Consider the following 22,696-nt stretch of genomic DNA (forward strand, 5'->3'; position numbering starts at 1 on the left):
CCAACTAGATGAATGATGATACAGACATTGGCAATGTCAATAACCCATAAAGGCTCATAAAATCTAAACCATGTCAACAGATTTCCCGGAGCAGCATCTCCATAAGCCGCTTATCCAAAATATCCACAAAATAGGTATAAGAGTGTTGTAATTGCAATTGAAATCAGGGAGGCCTTTCTCATGGTTAAATACTCTGATGGAGGAGACGCTAAAGTGTCCTATTCTCAGCAAAAGTCAATAATTTATTTAATATATATATATATATAATCAGCCTTTACTCATTAAATTTGAGTATGAAATATTGAAGGTACCTGTATCTCAAGAAGGATAGTTGAGTATGGATAGGAAAAGCTAATGTCGCCAAGTGCCTGGAAGATTAACCAGACTTTCTCAGCAACATTAGCAGTTTGTGCTCCTGTCACACTTCCCATAATTGTTCTGTTTTCCGCAAGTGAAACCAAAGCATTATCAACAACAATTATAAGATGGATTCTGGAATAGTAATATTTTTATGATGGAAATTCAGTCTTACTTATGACAGTTGCTATGCCTAGTCCTACTCCAATGAATGAGTATGAAAATGACATAATAGCAGCCCCAATTGAAACCCATGCCATGTCAATGAGTGAGTGTGTGTGTGTGTGTGTGTGTGTCTATATATATATATATATATATATATATATATATATATATATATATATATATATATATATATATATATATATATATATATATATATGCGCGCGCGTACATAAATAAATATATATATATATATATATATATATATATATATATATAAATATATATATATATACACACTCACGAATAAAATCATTCACAAATATCATAACCAGACGCCCAAATAAATCCACAGTTGAATAAAAACGGGGAAAAAATACGATGCAAAAGCTCTGAAGAACCAAAGCGCTAACGGAAACTCATCCCAGCTATAGCATTGGAAACTCCATAACAAAATCCAGCTAACACCGAAAAAGAGCAACACCAAATACATACCAAAATTAAAGAAACCATTATTAAGAGGACTGAATGTAAAACACTGAAAAACTGCAATAGCAAATACATAGCTAAATTAAAGTAGCCATTATTAAGAGGTATGTAATGATGTCAATGACCTCTTCCGCTGATTTTCGCAATGATTCCTTCAAAAGATCCAAATAATCCTACCATTGTTACAGTAAAGCATGCATGGATAAAGATTTTCAAAACAATTCATTTTTTACTCCAAGCTTCAATTTTCATCTGTACAAGGTACATCTCAAATGGAAAATATATAGCCAATGGCCAGAAGTTTATTGCTCTTAAAAACTCCAAGCACTTGGTTGAAGTAAGGGAATAAAATTGCAACCCCAGTGGTTGAAATCACAAAGGCTGTTCTAAAACTGAACCTGTAAAGGTTTACCTTAAAAGCAGGCAACGGAAGAAGTTTCACTCCGTGGAAATCGTTCACAAAGCCACTGTTCAGGTATTTCTTTGAAAACCATCTATCCACAGTACTATATATTGGTTGACAACATATTTGAGGAAAAAGAAGATACAAATAAAATCGTTGAAAAGTGTAAATGGTTTAGTATGAAGTATAAACTAAAATTGTTTGGTAAAAGATTATGATAGTACCTGATATCCTCCAACTAGATGAATGATGATACAGACATTGGCAATGTCAATAACCCATAAAGGCTCATAAAATCTAAACCATGTCAACAGATTTCCCGGAGCAGCATCTCCATAAGCCGCTTATCCAAAATATCCACAAAATAGGTATAAGAGTGTTGTAATTGCAATTGAAATCAGGGAGGCCTTTCTCATGGTTAAATACTCTGATGGAGGAGACGCTAAAGTGTCCTATTCTCAGCAAAAGTCAATAATTTATTTAATATATATATATATATATATATATATATATATAATCAGCCTTTACTCATTAAATTTGAGTATGAAATATTGAAGGTACCTGTATCTCAAGAAGGATAGTTGAGTATGGATAGGAAAAGCTAATGTCGCCAAGTGACTGGAAGATTAACCAGACTTTCTCAGCAACATTAGCAGTTTGTGCTCCTGTCACACTTCCCATAATTGTTCTGTTTTCCGCAAGTGATACCAAAGCATTATCAACAACAATTATAAGATGGATTCTGGAATAGTAATATTTTTATGATGGAAATTCAGTCTTACTTATGACAGTTGCTATGCCTAGTCCTACTCCAATGAATGAGTATGAAAATGACATAATAGCAGCCCCAATTGAAACCCATGCCATGTCAATGAGTGAGTGTGTGTGTGTATATATATATATTATATATATATATATGCGCGCGCGTACATAAATAAATAAATATATATATATATATATATATATATATATATATATATATATATATATATATATATATATATATATATATACACACTCACGAATAAAATCATTCACAAATATCACAACCAGACGCCCAAATAAATCCACAGTTGAATAAAAACGGGGAAAAAATACGATGCAAAAGCTCTGAAGAACCAAAGCGCTAACGGAAACTCATCCCAGCTATAGCATTGGAAACTCCATAACAAAATCCAGCTAACACCGAAAAAGAGACACACCAAATACATACCAAAATTAAAGAAACCATTATTAAGAGGACTGAATGTAAAACACTGAAAAACTGCAATAGCAAATACATAGCTAAATTAAAGTAGCCATTATTAAGAGGTATGTAATGATGTCAATGACCTCTTCCGCTGATTTTCGCAATGATTCCTTCAAAAGATCCAAATAATCCTACCATTGTTACAGTAAAGCATGCATGGATAAAGATTTTCAAAACAATTCATTTTTAACTCCAAGCTTCAATTTTCATCTGTACAAGGTACATCTCAACTGGAAAATATATAGCCAATGGCCAGAAGTTTATTGCTCTTAAAAACTCCAAGCACTTGGTTGAAGTAAGGGAATAAAATTGCAACCCCAGTGGTTGAAATCACAAAGGCTGTTCTAAAACTGAACCTGTAAAGGTTTACCTTAAAAGCAGGCAACGGAAGAAGTTTCACTCCGTGGAAATCGTTCACAAAGCCACTGTTCAGGTATTTCTTTGAAAACCATCTATCCACAGTACTATATATTGGTTGACAACATATTTGAGGAAAAAGACGATACAAATAAAATCGTTGAAAAGTGTAAATGGTTTAGTATGAAGTATAAACTAAAATTGTTTGGTAAAAGATTATGATAGTACCTGATATCCTCCAACTAGATGAATGATGATACAGACATTGGCAATGTCAATAACCCATAAAGGCTCATAAAATCTAAACCATGTCAACAGATTTCCCGGAGCAGCATCTCCATAAGCCGCTTATCCAAAATATCCACAAAATAGGTATAAGAGTGTTGTAATTGCAATTGAAATCAGGGAGGCCTTTCTCATGGTTAAATACTCTGATGGAGGAGACGCTAAAGTGTCCTATTCTCAGCAAAAGTCAATAATTTATTTAATATATATATATATATATAATCAGCCTTTACTCATTAAATTTGAGTATGAAATATTGAAGGTACCTGTATCTCAAGAAGGATAGTTGAGTATGGATAGGAAAAGCTAATGTCGCCAAGTGACTGGAAGATTAACCAGACTTTCTCAGCAACATTAGCAGTTTGTGCTCCTGTCACACTTCCCATAATTGTTCTGTTTTCCGCAAGTGATACCAAAGCATTATCAACAACAATTATAAGATGGATTCTGGAATAGTAATATTTTTATGATGGAAATTCAGTCTTACTTATGACAGTTGCTATGCCTAGTCCTACTCCAATGAATGAGTATGAAAATGACATAATAGCAGCCCCAATTGAAACCCATGCCATGTCAATGAGTGAGTGTGTGTGTGTATAGATATATTATATATATATATATGCGCGCGCGTACATAAATAAATAAATAAATATATATATATACACACTCACGAATAAAATCATTCACAAATATCACAACCAGACGCCCAAATAAATCCACAGTTGAATAAAAACGGGGAAAAAATACGATGCAAAAGCTCTGAAGAACCAAAGCGCTAACGGAAACTCATCCCAGCTATAGCATTGGAAACTCCATAACAAAATCCAGCTAACACCGAAAAAGAGCAACACCAAATACATACCAAAATTAAAGAAACCATTATTAAGAGGACTGAATGTAAAACACTGAAAAACTGCAATAGCAAATACATAGCTAAATTAAAGTAGCCATTATTAAGAGGTATGTAATGATGTCAATGACCTCTTCCGCTGATTTTCGCAATGATTCCTTCAAAAGATCCAAATAATCCTACCATTGTTACAGTAAAGCATGCATGGATAAAGATTCTCAAAACAATTCATTTTTTACTCCAAGCTTTAATTTTCATCTGTACAAGGTACATCTCAACTGGAAAATATATAGCCAATGGCCAGAAGTTTATTGCTCTTAAAAACTCCAAGCACTTGGTTGAAGAAAGGGAATAAAATTGCAACCCCAGTAGTTGAAATCACAAAGGCTGTTCTAAAACTGAACCTGTAAAGGTTTACCTTAAAAGCAGGCAACGGAAGAAGTTTCACTCCGTGGAAATCGTTCACAAAGCCACTGTTCGGGTATTTCTTTGAAAACCATCTATCCATAGTACTATATATTGGTTGACAAAATATTTAAGGAAAAAGACGATACAAATATAATCGTTGAAAAGTGTAAATGGTTTAGTATGAAGTATAAACTAAAATTGTTTGGTAAAAGATTATGATAGTACCTGATATCCTCCAACTAGATGAATGATGATACAGACATTGGCAATGTCAATAACCCATAAAGGCTCATAAAATCTAAACCATGTCAACAGATTTCCCGGAGCAGCATCTCCATAAGCCGCTTATCCAAAATATCCACAAAATAGGTATAAGAGTGTTGTAATTGCAATTGAAATCAGGGAGGCCTTTCTCATGGTTAAATACTCTGATGGAGGAGACGCTAAAGTGTCCTATTCTCAGCAAAAGTCAATAATTTATTTAATATATATATATATATATATATATATATATATATATATAATCAGCCTTTACTCATTAAATTTGAGTATGAAATATTGAAGGTACCTGTATCTCAAGAAGGATAGTTGAGTATGGATAGGAAAAGCTAATGTCGCCAAGTGCCTGGAAGATTAACCAGACTTTCTCAGCAACATTAGCAGTTTGTGCTCCTGTCACACTTCCCATAATTGTTCTGTTTTCCGCAAGTGAAACCAAAGCATTATCAACAACAATTATAAGATGGATTCTGGAATAGTAATATTTTTATGATGGAAATTCAGTCTTACTTATGACAGTTGCTATGCCTAGTCCTACTCCAATGAATGAGTATGAAAATGACATAATAGCAGCCCCAATTGAAACCCATGCCATGTCAATGAGTGAGTGTGTGTGTGTGTGTGTGTGTATATATATATATATATATATATATATATATATATATATATATAAAATAAATAAATAAATATATATATATATATATATATATATATATATAAATAAATAAATAAATATATATATATATATATATATATATATATATATATATACACACTCACGAATAAAATCATTCACAAATATCACAACCAGACGCCCAAATAAATCCACAGTTGAATAAAAACGGGGAAAAAATACGATGCAAAAGCTCTGAAGAACCAAAGCGCTAACGGAAACTCATCCCAGCTATAGCATTGGAAACTCCATAACAAAATCCAGCTAACACCGAAAAAGAGCAACACCAAATACATACCAAAATTAAAGAAACCATTATTAAGAGGACTGAATGTAAAACACTGAAAAACTGCAATAGCAAATACATAGCTAAATTAAAGTAGCCATTATTAAGAGGTATGTAATGATGTCAATGACCTCTTCCGCTGATTTTCGCAATGATTCCTTCAAAAGATCCAAATAATCCTACCATTGTTACAGTAAAGCATGCATGGATAAAGATTCTCAAAACAATTCATTTTTTACTCCAAGCTTCAATTTTCATCTGTACAAGGTACATCTCAACTGGAAAATATATAGCCAATGGCCAGAAGTTTATTGCTCTTAAAAACTCCAAGCACTTGGTTGAAGTAAGGGTATAAAATTGCAACCCCAGTGGTTGAAATCACAAAGGCTGTTCTAAAACTGAACCTGTAAAGGTTTACCTTAAAAGCAGGCAACGGAGGAAGTTTCACTCCGTGGAAATCGTTCACAAAGCCACTGTTCGGGTATTTCTTTGAAAACCATCTATCCACAGTACTATATATTGGTTGAAAACATATTTGACGAAAAAGACGATACAAATAAAATCGTTGAAAAGTGTAAATGGTTTAGTATGAAGTATAAACTAAAACTGTTTGGTAAAAGATTATGATAGTACCTGATATCCTCCAACTAGATGAATGATGATACAGACATTGGCAATGTCAATAAGCCATAAAGGCTTATAAAATTTAAACCCTGTCAACAGATTTTTCGGAGCAGCATCTCCAAAAGCCGCTTATCCAAAACATCCACAAAATAGGTATAAGAGTGTTGTAATTGCGATTGAAGTCAGGGAGGCCTATCTCATGGTTAAATACTCTGATGGAGGAGACGCTAAAGTGTCCTATTCTTAGCAAAAGTCAATAATTTATTTAATATGTATATATAAATATAAATATATATATATATATATATATATATATATATATATATATATATGTAAAATATCAGCCTTTACTCATTAAATTTGAGTATGAAATATTGAAGGTACCTGTATCTCAAGAAGGATAGTTAAGTATGGATAGGAAAAGCTAATGTCGCCAAGTGCCTGGAAGATTAACCAGACTTTCTCAGCAACATTAGCAGTTTGTGCTCCTGCACACTTCCCATAATTGTTCTGTTTTCTGCAAGTGAAACCAAAGCAATATCAACAACAAATATAAGATGGATTCTCGAATAGTAATATTTTTATGATGGAAATTCAGTCTTACTTATGACAGTTGCTATGCCTAGTCCTACTCTAATGAATGAGTATGAAAATGACATAATAGCAGCCACAATTGAAACCCATGCCATGTCAATGAATGAGTGAATATATATATATATATATATATATATATATATATATATATATATATATATATATATATATTTATATACGTACGCGCGCATGTTTATATATATATATATATATATATATATATATAGACACACACACACACTATCACGAATAAAATCATTCACAAATATGACAACCAGATGCCCAAATAAATCCACAGTTGAATAAGGACGGGGAAAAAATACGATGCAAAAGCTCCGAAGAACCAAAGCGCTAACGGAAACTCATCCCAGCTATAGCACTGGAAACTCCATAACAAAATCCAGCTAACACCGAAAAAGAGCAACACCAAATACAAACCAAAATTAAAGAAACTATTATTAAGAGGACTGAATGTAAAACACTGAAAAACTGCAATAGCAAATACATAGCTAAATTAAAGTAGCCATTATTAAGAGGTATGTAATGATGTCAATGACCTCTTCCGCTGATTTTCGCAATGATTCCTTCAAAAGATCCAAATAATCCTACCATTGTTACAGTAAAGCATGCATAGATAAAGATTCTCAAAACAATTCATTTTTTACTCCAAGCTTCAATTTTCATCTGTACAAGGTACATCTCAACTGGAAAATATATAACCAATGGCCAGAAGTTTATTGCTCTTAAAAACTCCAAGCACTTGGTTGAAGTAAGGGAATAAAATTGCAACCCCAGCGGTTGAAATCACAAAGGTTGTTCTAAAACTGAACCTGTAAAGGTTTACCTTAAAAGCAGGCAACGGAGGAAGTTTCACACCGTGGAAATCGTTCACAAAGTCACTGTTCGGGTATTTCTTTGAAAACCATCTATCCACAGTACTATATATTGGTTGAAAGCATATTTGACGAAAAAGACAATACAAATAAAATCGTTGAAAAGTGTAAATGGTTTAGTATGAAGTATAAACAAAAACTGTTTGGTAAAAGATTATGATAGTACCTGATATCCTCCAACTAGATGAATGATGATACAGACATTGGCAATGTCAATAAGCCATAAAGGCTTATAAAATTTAAACCCTGTCAACAGATTTTTCTGAGCAGCATCTCCAAAAGCCGCTTATCCAAAACATCCACAAAATAGGTATACGAGTGTTGTAATTGCGATTGAAGTCAGGGAGGCCTATCTCATGGTTAAATACTCTGATGGAGGAGACGCTAAAGTGTCCTATTCTTAGCAAAAGTCAATAATTTATTTAATATGTATATATAAATATATATATATATATATATATATATATATATATATATATATATAAAATATCAGCCTTTACTCATTAAATTTGAGTATGAAATATTGAAGGTACCTGTATCTCAAGAAGGATAATTAAGTATGGATAGGAAAAGCTAATGTCGCCAAGTGCCTGGAAGATTAACCAGACTTTCTCAGCAACATTAGCAGTTTGTGCTCCTGCACACTTCCCATAATTGTTCTGTTTTCTGCAAGTGAAACCAAAACATTATCAACAACAAATATAAGATGGATTCTGGAATAAGGGAATAAAATTGCAACCCCAGCGGTTGAAATCACAAAGGTTGTTCTAAAACTGTACCTGTAAAGGTTTACCTCAAAAGCAGGTAGCGGAGGAAGTTTCACTCCGTGGAAATCGTTCACAAAGCCACTGTTCGGGTATTTCTTTGAAAACCATCTATCCACAGTACTATATATTGGTTGACAACATATCTGCCGAAAAAGAAGATACAAATAAAATCGTTGAAAAGTTTAAATGGTTTAGTATGAAGTATAAACTAAAATTGATTGGTAAAAGATTATGATAGTACCCGATATCCTCCAACTAGATGAATGATGATACATACATTGGCAATGTCAATAAGCCATAAAGGCTCATAAAATCTAAACCCTGTCAACAAATTTTTCGGAGCAGCATCTCCAAAAGCCGCTTATCCAAAACATCCACAAAATAGGTATAAGAGTGTTGTAATTGCGATTGAAATAAGGGAGGCCTATCTCATGGTTAAATACTCTGATGGAGGAGACGCTAAAGTGTCCTATTCTTAGCAAAAGTCAATAATTTATTTAATATGTATATATATATATATATATATAAAATCAGCCTTTACTCATTAAATTTGAGTTTGAAATATTGAAGGTACCTATATCTCAAGAAGGATGGTTAAGTATGGATAGGAAAAGCTAATGTCGCCAAGTGCCTGGAAGATTAACCAGACTTTCTCAGCAACATTAGCAGTTTGTGCTCCTGTCACACTTCCCATAATTGTTCTGTTTTCTGCAAGTGAAACCAAAGCATTATCAACAACAAATATAAGATGGATTCTGGAATAGTAATATTTTTATGATGGAAATTCAGCCTTACTTATGACGGTTTCTATGCCTAGTCCTACTCTAATGAATGAGTATGAAAATGACATAATAGCAGCCACAATTGAAACCCATGCCATGTCAACGAATGAGTTAATATATATATATATATATATATATATATATATATATATATATATATAAACGTGCGCGCGTACATATATAAATATATATATATATATATATATATATATATATATATATATATATATATATATATACACATATACACACTCACGAATAAAATCATTCAGAAAAATCACAACCAGACGCCCAAATAAATCCACAGTTGAATAAGGACGGGGAAAAAATACGATGCAAAAGCTCCGAAGAACCAAAGCGCTAACGGAAACTCATCCCAGCTATAGCACTGGAAACTCCATAATAAAATCCAGCTAACACTGAATAAGAGCAACAACAAATACATACCTAAATTAAAGAAACCATTATTAAGAGGACTGAATGTAAAACACTGAAATACTGCAATAGCAAATACATACCAAAATTAAAGTAACCATTATTAAGAGGTATGTAATCATGTCAATGACCCCTTCCGCTGAGTTTCGCAATGATTCCTTTAAAAGATCCAATTAATCCTACCATTGTTACAGTAAAGCATGCATAGCTAAACATCCTCAAAACAATCCATTTTTTACTCCAAGCTTCAATTTTCATCTGTATAAGGTACATCTCAACTGGAAAATATATAGCCAATGGCCAGAAGTTTATTGCTCCTAAAACTACAAGTACTTGGTTGAAGTAAGGGAATAAAATTGCAACCCCAGCGGTTGAAATCACAAAGGTTGTTCAAAAACGGTACCTGTAAAGGTTTACCTCAAAAGCAGGTAACGGAGGAAGTTTCACTCCGTGGAAATCGTTCACAAAGCACTGTTCGGGTATTTCTTTGAAAACAATCTATCCACAGTACTATATATTGGTTGACAACATATCTTCCGAAAAAGACTATACAAATAAAATCATTGAAAAGTGTAAATGGTTTAGTATGATGTATAAACTAAAATTGATTGGTAAAAGATTATGATAGTACCTGATATCCTCCTGTTAGACGCTGGCCTAAAGATCTAGAGGGGGGGTGAATAGATCTCACTAAGTTTTTAAGGATTTTTCTACTGACTCGAGCGAAAGCGGTTCTGAATCGACTTGCGTCTATTCTGGACCGCTATTGCAAAGGTCGTATGTGTTTCAAAACCAAAGAGTAAGTGGAATTGATGGTGAAGTAATATGATAGCTAACCAATACGTTTAACAACTGAAATCCAATTAACTTCTAGATTGACAACTTTGATTTGCAATGCAGTAAGATTGGATTAAGCAAAAACACAAACACTTGGTGCTTATAACCAATTATGAACAGAAAGTAAAAAGAGAAAGTAAAAGCGACAAGAACACGATATTTGTTTAGGCAGTTCGTCGATCGTCCTCGCTACGACTACGTCTGCCCCCAATTCCAAATTGAAATTGGGTAATCTTTCATTAATGTTGAAAGTAGTATATACAAAGAAGATAACAAAGCGATAAACGATAAACCAATTATGTCGATCCTTTGAATCTTCTTCCCCCTTAATCTTGAGCCAGATCAAGGTTATCCAAGAGCTTCACTTTGATTCCCTTCTGCAGTGTCTTGATTCCTTGAACTCCCCGTTCCTCAATCGTTACACTCAGCCGAATCCTCAATGAACGCCTCTTGATAAAAACCCCCAAGAACCACCCGTCGTGGAGGACAAAACCCGCAGATTTTATTCACCAACAAACCCCACAAACCTTCACCCACTAGGAATCTTCAATTCCGTTCCATGGACGTTATCGAACTCATCACTAACCCGCAACGCAAGAATGATTATGTGTAATTGTGTTGGAGATGATGAAGAACGAAGATGAGAAGCGTTTGTGTATCTTTCAGTCGTTGGTTTTGCTTGAATAATTACCCTTGCACAATATATATGATTGCATAACAGTTAGAACCAAGAAAAACTGATTTTTGAACTTTCTTGATCAGTTAGGTCGACCACTTGTAGTGCTTAGGTCGACCTAACAGAGCTTGCAGAATTTTTCTCCCAGTTAGGTCGACCTGTTGAAGGAGTAGGTCGACCAGAATCCTCTTCTGATGCATTTTGGGGACATTTTCACAGATTAGGTCGACCTAGTTGCCATGTAGGTCGACCTAGCAGACTGATGTGAAGATTTCTTCATTTTGAGTCGACCTAAATGGTTTGTGAGTCGACCTAGCAGAGGTATATGGATTTTCCTTTATTTTAGGTCGACCTAGGTTGACAGTAGGTCGACCTAACTGCTGATTTTCTGCATTTTTCATGTCCAGCTTGTGTTGAGTCGACTTATATGCATAGTGGATCACCTTGTGCTTTATGAGTGATCAAATGCTTTGCTTTTCTGATTCCTCCTTGTTGTTTGAATGCTCATTTGAGTTTGCCATGAATCAAAAACATCTTTGAGTGTAATCTTGTATTCACATACTCCCCCTTTTTGATGATGGCAAACCATTCAACTAAGCTCTGGTAGTAAATGATAAAGACTCAGCAGAGCTCCCCCGTACATCCAGCATCTATCTCTCAACAGGGCAATCTCTCAACAAAGCTCCCCCGTACATCCAGCATCTATCTCCCCCTTTGTCAACATCAAAAAGAGAAAACAGGAGAATAGAAGAGTAACAAGAGAACCATAGATAATAATGCTAGCATGTATAGTATAGTAGGTAAAAGGTAGTTAATGGTAGAATGAGACACATATGTGAGCAGGAGCAGTTTTTATGCATGAGGTCACTATAAGCATGTTAATTGATAGCATATTATAGTATCAATAATTTTTTTTTTTGGAAGTGAACACCAATTGCGTTACCGCTTTTTCAATATGACGCCTGGCTTGATGATGAGCTACCTTTATGCTAAAAAAAATTGTTAGCAAGACAAATAGATATATACATAAAGTAAAGAAATAATATTAAGAGAAAACAAACGTAATTAGCCCAAATTAGAGATATCGAGTATCCCTAATTCCCTACGAATGTTGAAATATTGCTCCGTTGCTAGCGGTTTGGTGAAGATGTCAGCTAGTTGCTTCTTGCTTTCTACATGTTCAAAAGTAACGTCTCCTTTCTCTACATGATCTCGTAGAAAGTGATGTCTTATTTCAATGTGTTTGGTACGTGAGTGTAAGACAGGGTTTTTACTCAAGTTTATGGCGCTTGTGTTGTCGCACATGATAGGTATGTGATCAAGCTTAATACCAAAGTCAAGAAGTTGTTGCTTGAGCCATAATATTTGTGCACAGCAGCTTCCAGCAGCTACATATTCTGCCTCAGCAGTGGATAATGCAACCGATACTTGTTTCTTACTATGCCAACTTATTAATGAGTTTGAGAATAGATGACACGTTCCACTAGTGCTTTTTCTATCGGATTTGCAGCCAGCAAAATCTGAATCGGAGAATCCTACCAAATGACACTCATTTCCTTTTGGATACCATAGGCCATATGTAGCAGTTCCACGTAAGTATCGCAGAATTCTTTTGACAGCTTTCAAGTGAGATTCTTTTGGACAAGATTGATATCTTGCACACATACACACACTAAACATAATGTCTGGTCTTGAAGCAGTAAGATACAATAGTGAACCTATCATACCTCGGTATAGTTTCACGTCAACCTCTTTACCTTTCTCATCTTTGTCTAGATTTGTATTTGTTGCCATAGGTGTGTCAATTTCCTTTGCTTCACTCATTCCAAATCTTTTGAGCAGCTCCGTACAATATTTAGTTTGATTCACAAACGTTCCATGACTGAGTTGCTTGATTTGTAGGCCAAGGAAGAAATTTAGCTCACCCATGAGACTCATCTCAAATTCACTCTGCATAAGCTTAGAAAATTCTTCCTATTGATTGTAACCTTGAGCAACTAATCTAGCTTTGTTTCTAGTGATAACGAAAAAACCCATCTAGTACCGATTACTTGATGATCTCCCGGATGAGAGATAAAGTCCCAAACATCATTCCGTTTAAATTGGTTTAATTCTTCTTGCATGGCCATTAGCCAATGCTTATCAAGTAATGCGTCCTTCACGTTTTTCGGTTCAACTTGTGAAACAAAAGCAGAATGATAACAAAAGTTACTTATCTTGAGGCGTGTTGTCACGCCCTTTGAGATGTCCCCTATTGTGTTGTCGATTGGATGATCTTTTACATTTGTCCTGGCCTTAGGAAGTTCTTCATTGTTTGAGATGCTTTCTTTTTCAACACTGTCATGAGACTCATCTTTCTCTTTCTTAGCATCTTCCTTTGCAACATTTTCACTTTCGTCTTCTTATCTTTGACAATGTTTTCAATAGATGGGCTTACACTTCCTTTACCAAGTATAGCTCCCCGATTGTTGTCTCCATAGGTGACATACCCCTTTTTCTTTGCGTGGAACTCAACAAAGAGTGATATGTCTCCCGTCATGTGTCTTGAACATCCGCTATCAAGGAACCACAACCTTTCGGCAATGTCAAGACACTTTTCCTGCAAAATTAATTTAGAGTGGAAGGTCCCCAATCTTCATTGGGTCCTGGATGGTGAGTACACAATTTGTTGCACTTAGGCAACCATTGAAATACTCCTTTAGGAACTAAAATTCTCCTAAATTTGCATTTTTCAATGGTATGTCCCTTTTTGCAACAATAATGACAGGTAATATGATGAGAATATGCTGTTTTGCTAGTTGATACTTTTGGTACAAAAGTGTATTTACTATATAAAGGAGTATACGATCTTTTGAACTTATTTGGATCAACCGCAAAAGTCACTTTTGGTTGTAGAGCCTTATCTAACTTGGCCTTCAGATCTCTTACTTCTTTTTGCCAAATATGACATGTCTCACAACCAAACCATGATGTAGGATCTATCTCAACTTTTTCCTTTTGAATATCTAGCATAGATTGTTTTAAAGCTTCCATGTCCTTTTCGGTCTTCTCAACTTTTGATTCAAGATATGAAAAAATTTTCTTATTTGAGGCCAAAAGTTTGAAAGCTTCAATTGCATCTCTATGTAGTTCTTCAAAAGCTAATTTTAATTGAGCATGAGATACCTTATCTACAAGTTCAGGTTTAAGATGACTTACACGTTTCTTTTTCTTGTGTTGATGAGCCGTAAGACATAGGTTTGCTGATTTTTCTTCATCGCTTGATGAGTCTTCACTTGAGGAATCACTTTCCCATGCTATGTAGGCTCTTCTAGACTTGTTGTGACTTTTGCTTTGATTCTTGTCTTTCTCCTTTTTGAGATATGGACAATCCGGTTTGTAATGACCATCTTTGCCGCAATTGGAACAAGGGCCTTTGGATTTTCTTTTATTGTTATCATCTTGTTTGGACTTGTCTAATTGCTTCCTATGATTAATCAAGCTTTTTCCGGAGAGTTTTGCTCTATTTTTCTTTATGTACTTGTTGTATCTTCGCACAAACAGTCTCATTTCCTCATCATCGGAGTCTTCGTCATCACTTGTGTCACTATCCTTTGGCTCTCGTTTTGAGGTCTTGGAGCTCGAAGCTTTTAGAGCTATTGACTTCTTCTCTACCTCTTTCTCCATGTTCTTTCTTTCTTTGTCCTTTTCTCATGCATGTCAAGGCATTTAAGGTGTTGTTCATGTTCCTCTAGTTTACCAAATAGAGTTGTGATGTCTAAAGTGTTTAGATCATTTGCTTCCTTTATTGCTGTAACTTTAGGTTGCCATTCCCTGTTCAAACATCTTAAGATTTTGTTAGTAGCAACTGCATTGGAAACAGGTCTATCAAGAGAATTTAACCGATTTTTCAGATGAACGAATCTCTTCTGCATGTTTTCGATGGATTCACCATCTTCCATGTGGAAGAGTTCGAACTCTTGAGTTAACGTATTGATCCTAGCTAGTTTGACATCATCCGTTCCCTCGTGGGCAACTTGCAATGTGTCCCACATAGCTTTAGCTGATCTACAATGGGAAACGCGATAGTATTCATCAACTCCTAGAGCTGAGATTAGAATGTTTCTCGCTTTCCAATCGTATGCATATTTCTTTTCATCTTCAGCATTCCAAGTATCTTCTGGTTTTGGAACAACTGCACCAGCTGCATTTGTCATAGTGATCTGAAATGGACCATTGACAATAGCTGTCCAGATGTTCCTATCAATTGCATTGATATGGACACACATACAATCCTTCCAATAGCCGTAGTTTTCTCCGTTGAAAACTGGAGCTCTATTATGAGCCCCTTTAGGTCCAGAAGCCATCTTTCCAATAAGTGTTTCACGTAGCACGGAATAAACCAGAGCTCTTGATGCCACTTGTTAGACGCTGGCCTAAAGATCTAGAGGGGGGGGTGAATAGATCTCACTAAGTTTTTTAAGGATTTTTCTACTGACTCGAGCGAAAGCGGTTCTGAATCGACTTGCGTCTATTCTGGACCGCTATTGCAAAGGTCGTATGTGTTTCAAAACCAAAGAGTAAGTGGAATTGATGGTGAAGTAATATGATAGCTAACCAATACGTTTAACAACTGAAATCCAATTAACTTCTAGATTGACAACTTTGATTTGCAATGCAGTAAGATTGGATTAAGCAAAAACACAAACACTTGGTGCTTATAACCAATTATGAACAGAAAGTAAAAAGAGAAAGTAAAAGCGACAAGAACACGATATTTGTTTAGGCAGTTCGTCGATCGTCCTCGCTACGACTACGTCTGCCCCCAATTCCAAATTGAAATTGGGTAATCTTTCATTAATGTTGAAAGTAGTATATACAAAGAAGATAACAAAGCGATAAACGATAAACCAATTATGTCGATCCTTTGAATCTTCTTCCCCCTTAATCTTGAGCCAGATCAAGGTTATCCAAGAGCTTCACTTTGATTCCCTTCTGCAGTGTCTTGATTCCTTGAACTCCCCGTTCCTCAATCGTTACACTCAGCCGAATCCTCAATGAACGCCTCTTGATAAAAACCCCCAAGAACCACCCGTCGTGGAGGACAAAACCCGCAGATTTTATTCACCAACAAACCCCACAAACCTTCACCCACTAGGAATCTTCAATTCCGTTCCATGGACGTTATCGAACTCATCACTAACCCGCAACGCAAGAATGATTATGTGTAATTGTGTTGGAGATGATGAAGAACGAAGATGAGAAGCGTTTGTGTATCTTTCAGTCGTTGGTTTTGCTTGAATAATTACCCTTGCACAATATATATGATTGCATAACAGTTAGAACCAAGAAAAACTGATTTTTGAACTTTCTTGATCAGTTAGGTCGACCACTTGTAGTGCTTAGGTCGACCTAACAGAGCTTGCAGAATTTTTCTCCCAGTTAGGTCGACCTGTTGAAGGAGTAGGTCGACCAGAATCCTCTTCTGATGCATTTTGGGGACATTTTCACAGATTAGGTCGACCTAGTTGCCATGTAGGTCGACCTAGCAGACTGATGTGAAGATTTCTTCATTTTGAGTCGACCTAAATGGTCTGTGAGTCGACCTAGCAGAGGTATATGGATTTTCCTTTATTTTAGGTCGACCTAGGTTGACAGTAGGTCGACCTAACTGCTGATTTTCTGCATTTTTCATGTCCAGCTTGTGTTGAGTCGACTTATATGCATAGTGGATCACCTTGTGCTTTATGAGTGATCAAATGCTTTGCTTTTCTGATTCCTCCTTGTTGTTTGAATGCTCATTTGAGTTTTCCATGAATCAAAAACATCTTTGAGTGTAATCTTGTATTCACACCTCCAACTAGATGAATGATGATACAGACATTGGCAATGTCAAAAAGCCATAAAGGCTCATAAAATCTAAACCCTGTCAACAGATTTCCTGGAGCAGCATCTCCAAAAGCCGCTTATCCAAAACATCCACAAAATAGGTATAAGAGTGTTGTATTTGCGATTGAAATCAGGGAGGCCTTTCTCATGGTTAAATGCTCTGATGGAGGAGACGCTAAAGTGTCCTACTCTCAGCAAAAGTCAATAATTTATTTAATATGTATACATATATATATATATATATATATATATATATATATAAAATCAGCCTTTACTCATTAAATTTGAGTATGAAATATTGAAGGTACCTGTATTTCAAGAAGGATAAATGAGTATGGATAGGAAAAGCTAATGACGCCAAGTGCCTGGAAGATTAACCAGACTTTCTTAGCAACATTAGCAGTTTGTGCTCCTGTCACACTTCCCATAATTATTCGGTTTTCTGCAAGTGAAACCAAAGCATTATCAACAACAATTATAAGATGGATTCTGGAATAGTAAAATTTTTATGATGGAAATTCAGTCTTACTTATGACAGTTGCTATGCCTAGTCCTACTCCAATGAATGAGTATGAAAATGACATAATAGCAGCCACAATTGAAATCCATGCCATGTCGATAAATGAGTGTGTGTGTGTGTGTATAAATATGCGCGCGTGCGTAAATATATAAATAAATAAATAAATATATTTATATGTATATTTATACACCCACGAATAAAATAATTCACAAATATCACAACCAAATGCCCAAAAAAATCCACAGTTGAATAAAGACGGGGAAAATATACGATGCAAAAGCTCCGAAGAACCAAAGCGCTAACGGAAACTCATCCCAGCTATAGCCCTGGAAACTCCATAACAGAATCCAGATAACATTGAAAAAGTGCAATAACAAATACGTACCTAAACTAAAGAAACCATTATTAAGAGAACTGAATGTAAAACACTGAAAAACTGCAATAGCAAATACATACCTAAATTAAAGTAAGCATTATTAAGAGGTATGTAATGATGTCAATGACCTCTTCCGCTGAGTTTCGCAATGATTCCTTCAAAAGATCCAATTAATCCTACCATTGTTACAATAAAGCATGCATAGCTAAACATCCTCAAAACAATCCATTTTTTACTCCAAGCTTCAATTTTCATCTGTACTAGGTACATCTCAACTGGAAAATTTATAACCAATAGCAAGAAGTTTATTGCTCCTAAAACTCCAAGCACTTGGTTGAAGTAAGGGAATAAAATTGTAACTCCAGCGGTTGAAATCACAAAGGCTGTTCTAAAACTGAACCAGTAAAGGTTTACCTCGAAAGCAGGTAACAGAGGAAGTTTCACTCCGTGGAAATCATTCATAAATCCACTGTTCGGGTATTTCTTTGAGAACCATCTATCCACAGTACTATATATTAGTTGACAACATATCTGCCGAAAAAGACGATACAAATAAAATCCTTGAAAAGTGTAAATGATTTAGTATGAGGTATGAACTAAAATTGATTGGTAAGAGATTATGATAGTACCTGAAATCCTCCTACTAGATGATGATACAGACATTGGCAATGTCAATAAGCCAGAAAGGCTCATAAAGTCCAAACCCTGTCAATAGATTTCCCGGAGCAGCATCTCCAAAAGCCACTTATCCAAAACATCCCTAAAATAGGTATAAGAGTGTTGTAATTGCGATTGAAATCACCGAGGCCTTTCTCATGGTTAGATGCTCTGATGGAGGAGACGCTAAAGTGTCTTATTCTCAGCAAAAGTCAATAATTTATTTAATATGTATATATATAAAAAAAATCAGCCTTTACTCATCAAATTTGAGTATGAAATATTGAAGGTACCTGTATCTCAAGAAGGATAGTGGAGTATGGATAGGAAAAGCTAATGTCGCCAAGGGCCTGGAAGATTAACCAGACTTTCTCAGCAACATTAGCAGTTTGTGCTCATGTGACACTTCCCATAATTGTTCCGTTTTCTGCAAGTGAAACCAAAGCATTATCAATAACAATTATAAGATGGATTCTGGAATAGTAATATTTTTATGATGGAAATTTAGTCTTACTTATAACAGTTGCTATGCCTAGTCTTACTCCAATGAATGATTATGAAAATGACATAATAGCAGCCACAATTGAAACTCATGCCATGTCATGGAGATTCGGTATAAATGACATCAGAATCTGAACAAGTCCGAATAGCATCATATATAAGTTACCACCATAACTACAAGGAGCATTGTGTCCTTACTTGTGATAACAATTTGACATCACAATAGCCATGTATTATGAATTAGTAGAATAAACATGTGTCATTGGATTGTTGGCAGGTAGGTAACGGTAAAATGAATGTTTTTTTTGTTAAGTCAAGTTTATTAAAGCGCATTAGTGATGCCACAAAGAACACCAATTCAAAACAAATACAAAACACACCCATACATAAAGACATATTGTAACAACACATTATAATTATTGCCAGTACAACTAACAAGCATATCCAACACCAAAATGACAAGCAGATCCAACACCAAAAAACTCCTATACTTGGAACACATCCCAATCCTAATAATGAGACCAACTGCTAAGATACCAGCTCCATTCCAAATTAATAGGAATAATAAGAAGAATTATTTTTATGCAGTATATGACAAAAAAAAATGACAGCATCTCCATTGACTAAGCTAAATTCAGCACCTGTATAACCACTATAAATAAATCCAATCTGTTTCAGTCGACACCAAAAATTACACTACCGTCCGGACCCAGTCGAACTCACAGAAACAGAGATGATAAACGCCCCACGGCCTTCCATTAAAATACCCTCCTATACTTCAACCACACTATCCATCGTGACAAAGAATCACACCACAACAATTAGCTTAATACTAATGATAGTTAACTTTCAAGTAATGAATACTAAAATATAGTGACCCTAAAATACATATCATTAACTAATTAACTTTCAAGTAAAATATTTAAATTCTCTAATCTAACTCCACGATCCTATCAAAGTACCTCAAACTGGTTGTTGCGGTAATTACATAGGCAACCGAAGTCCCACACAAGACCAAAAATTGAAGCAAACCAGCCACATATGTTCTTTTCATACCTGAATCAACAGTAAACTCAACTAGAAGTTGTAATTGTTATGGTAGTTCATGAAAAGTGTATCTATGTTGTATAGTGTTATTACCAAGATCGACTCTAACATCATTGATGTAAGAGTGGCTTCTTTTCCCGGTCACAGGATCGGGACTCCTATAGCAATCAGATAACAGGGATGAAGAAATGCATGTAGTTGTTGCGCAACAAAGTAGAGAAACTGGCCCTCCAATCCATCCTAATTTAGAAATGCTCCACGCCTAAGAAAAAACACCAGAGCCAATAACAGTTATGATTATATGAGCCATAACACTTTTCACATTTCCTGCAAAATACAAAAAAGAAAACATCAGTATTCAATTGGAGCAATCTTTATACATATATGAATCTTATGATACTTTAGACAAGTGATTTTACCTGTTCTTTTGGCATGTCCATCATCATCATAAGCCCCAAAAGAAGTTCTTGTTATTTGAAGAGAGCTATTCCCATCCATTTGTATCTAAGAATCAATCCAGTTCAAGCTCATGAAGTGTTTTGCATATAATATAAATAAAAGGAACTATGAGCAATTTGTATGATCAAAATGAAAATTTAACATAGTTTGAAAGCAAATGTAATAGCCTCACAAAAAGAGGTAAAGTTATCATTTTTATGAAAAAATACAATATCATACTTTCAATAAAAGAGATGCAGTTTGGAATCTATGTATCATGCTTAATAAAACAATAACAAAGGCATGAAAAAATGAAACATTAACAAAGCATGAAGAGGCGAAAGTTTGACAAATCATTTGAGAAACAAAGCATGAAAAGAAACATAGATGCAAATATAAATGAGGAAACTTGATGAAAAGAGAGATGAGGATGAAAGTCATGGACTGTGCCTTTCTCCCTTATCTCCTTCTGCTCCTCCTTCTCTCAAAGTCTTTTGTGATGCTGATTGGGCCTCTGACCCTGATGATAGAAGAAGTACTTCAGGAGCAGCTATATACTTTGGTGATAATCTTATTACATGGTGGTCTAAGAAGCAACTGATTGTGGCTCGTTCTAGCACAGAATCTGAATATAGATCTCTTGCTCTTGCAACTGCTGACTTGCTTTGGATCCAGACCTTGCTGCAAGAACTTCACATAGTCACCAAGCCTCCTGTGGTGCTCTGTGATAACCTCTCTGCTCTTCTGCTTGCTCATAATCCCATTCTGCATTCCAAGACCAAGCATATGGAGATTGACTTGTTATTTGTCAGGGAGAAAGTCTTAGCTAAGAAAATTTCCGTGCTTCACATTCCTGGTACTGATCAGATTGCTGATGTTCTTACAAAACCCTTAGCATCTACCAAGTTTTTGGAACTTAGACACAAACTCAGAGTTGTTACGAGTTTGAGTTTTGGGGGGAGGGGTATTAGATGCATTAAAGGAGTAGCTATACTAGGTGATATTGTAAGGATGACTGACACCCAGGCCCGACCCCAACCAGGTGCAAGCAGTGCTATTGCATTGGGCCTCATAAACATGGGGGCCCAATTTGGAATATTATTGTTAAAAAAATATTGAAACACTAAAAGAAATAGAAAACTAAACGCTACGAGTCTCTCTCTCTCTCTCTCTCTCTCTCTCTCTCTCTCCTTCTTTCTATTATCTCTCTCTTTTCTTTTTCAATATCAACAACACAGCAACGTTAAGGGTGTGTTTGGTTCGAGGTAGAGCGAGGGGAGGGGAGAGAATATTTAAAATGAAATGTGTTTGGTTCAATTTTTAGGAGGGGAGAGGAGGGGAGGGGAGGGGAGCAAAATCCCTCCAAATGACACTTTTTGTGTTCCCCCGAATCAGAGGGATTCGGAGGGGAGGGGAGGGGAACTGAGTTTTAATATTAATTAAATTAATATATTTACTAAAATACCCTCAATTTTATTTTATTATTTTAAAAATGTTATTTTCTTTCATGTTTCTACTTTTCTTTTTATGATTTTTTTATTTATTGCTTCCATCAACTTATTATAATTATTCTTTACCTTCAAATTATTTTTTATTTTTTTATTTAATAAAAATTATAACTATTTTTTTTGTTTTTTATTTTAATTTATTTTATGTATTCAAAAGTTGTTATCAACGCATAGTTTATTTTGTGTTGAGAGTTATAATATGAATCTAGTGTACTCAATTTTTTTAATCTTATGCAACAAGTTATGACTTTTTAATCACTCAGTTATACAAATATTATTTCCAAAAAAATATTTATGAAACTTTTACAATTGAATATCATATCACTTATATAAAATTACAAGGATAAAATTGTAAATTATTATTAAAATCTCTCC

The 22,696-nt window shown here is 35.0% G+C and overlaps 8 pseudogenes; all 8 read right to left on the reverse strand.

Moving 5' to 3' along the window:
* LOC131641128 (probable amino acid permease 7) overlaps positions 1 to 617 on the reverse strand; it is a 1,032-nt pseudogene extending 415 nt beyond the window's left edge.
* Positions 618 to 1,125: 508 nt separating this feature from the next.
* Positions 1,126 to 2,278, reverse strand: LOC131641119 (probable amino acid permease 7; annotated as a pseudogene).
* A 457-nt stretch (positions 2,279 to 2,735) lies between these two features.
* LOC131641120 (probable amino acid permease 7) lies at positions 2,736 to 3,862 on the reverse strand (annotated as a pseudogene).
* Positions 3,863 to 4,275: 413 nt separating this feature from the next.
* Positions 4,276 to 5,434, reverse strand: LOC131641121 (probable amino acid permease 7; annotated as a pseudogene).
* Positions 5,435 to 6,026: 592 nt separating this feature from the next.
* Positions 6,027 to 7,111, reverse strand: LOC131641125 (probable amino acid permease 7; annotated as a pseudogene).
* A 454-nt stretch (positions 7,112 to 7,565) lies between these two features.
* On the reverse strand, positions 7,566 to 9,556 carry LOC131641122 (probable amino acid permease 7; annotated as a pseudogene).
* Positions 9,557 to 10,016: 460 nt separating this feature from the next.
* Positions 10,017 to 17,894, reverse strand: LOC131641123 (probable amino acid permease 7; annotated as a pseudogene).
* Positions 17,895 to 18,290: 396 nt separating this feature from the next.
* Positions 18,291 to 20,873, reverse strand: LOC131641124 (probable amino acid permease 7; annotated as a pseudogene).
* Positions 20,874 to 22,696: the final 1,823 nt, after the last annotated feature.

Source organism: Vicia villosa, unplaced genomic scaffold (assembly GCF_029867415.1).
Source record: "Vicia villosa cultivar HV-30 ecotype Madison, WI unplaced genomic scaffold, Vvil1.0 ctg.003521F_1_1, whole genome shotgun sequence".
NCBI classification, from domain to species: domain Eukaryota; kingdom Viridiplantae; phylum Streptophyta; class Magnoliopsida; order Fabales; family Fabaceae; genus Vicia; species Vicia villosa.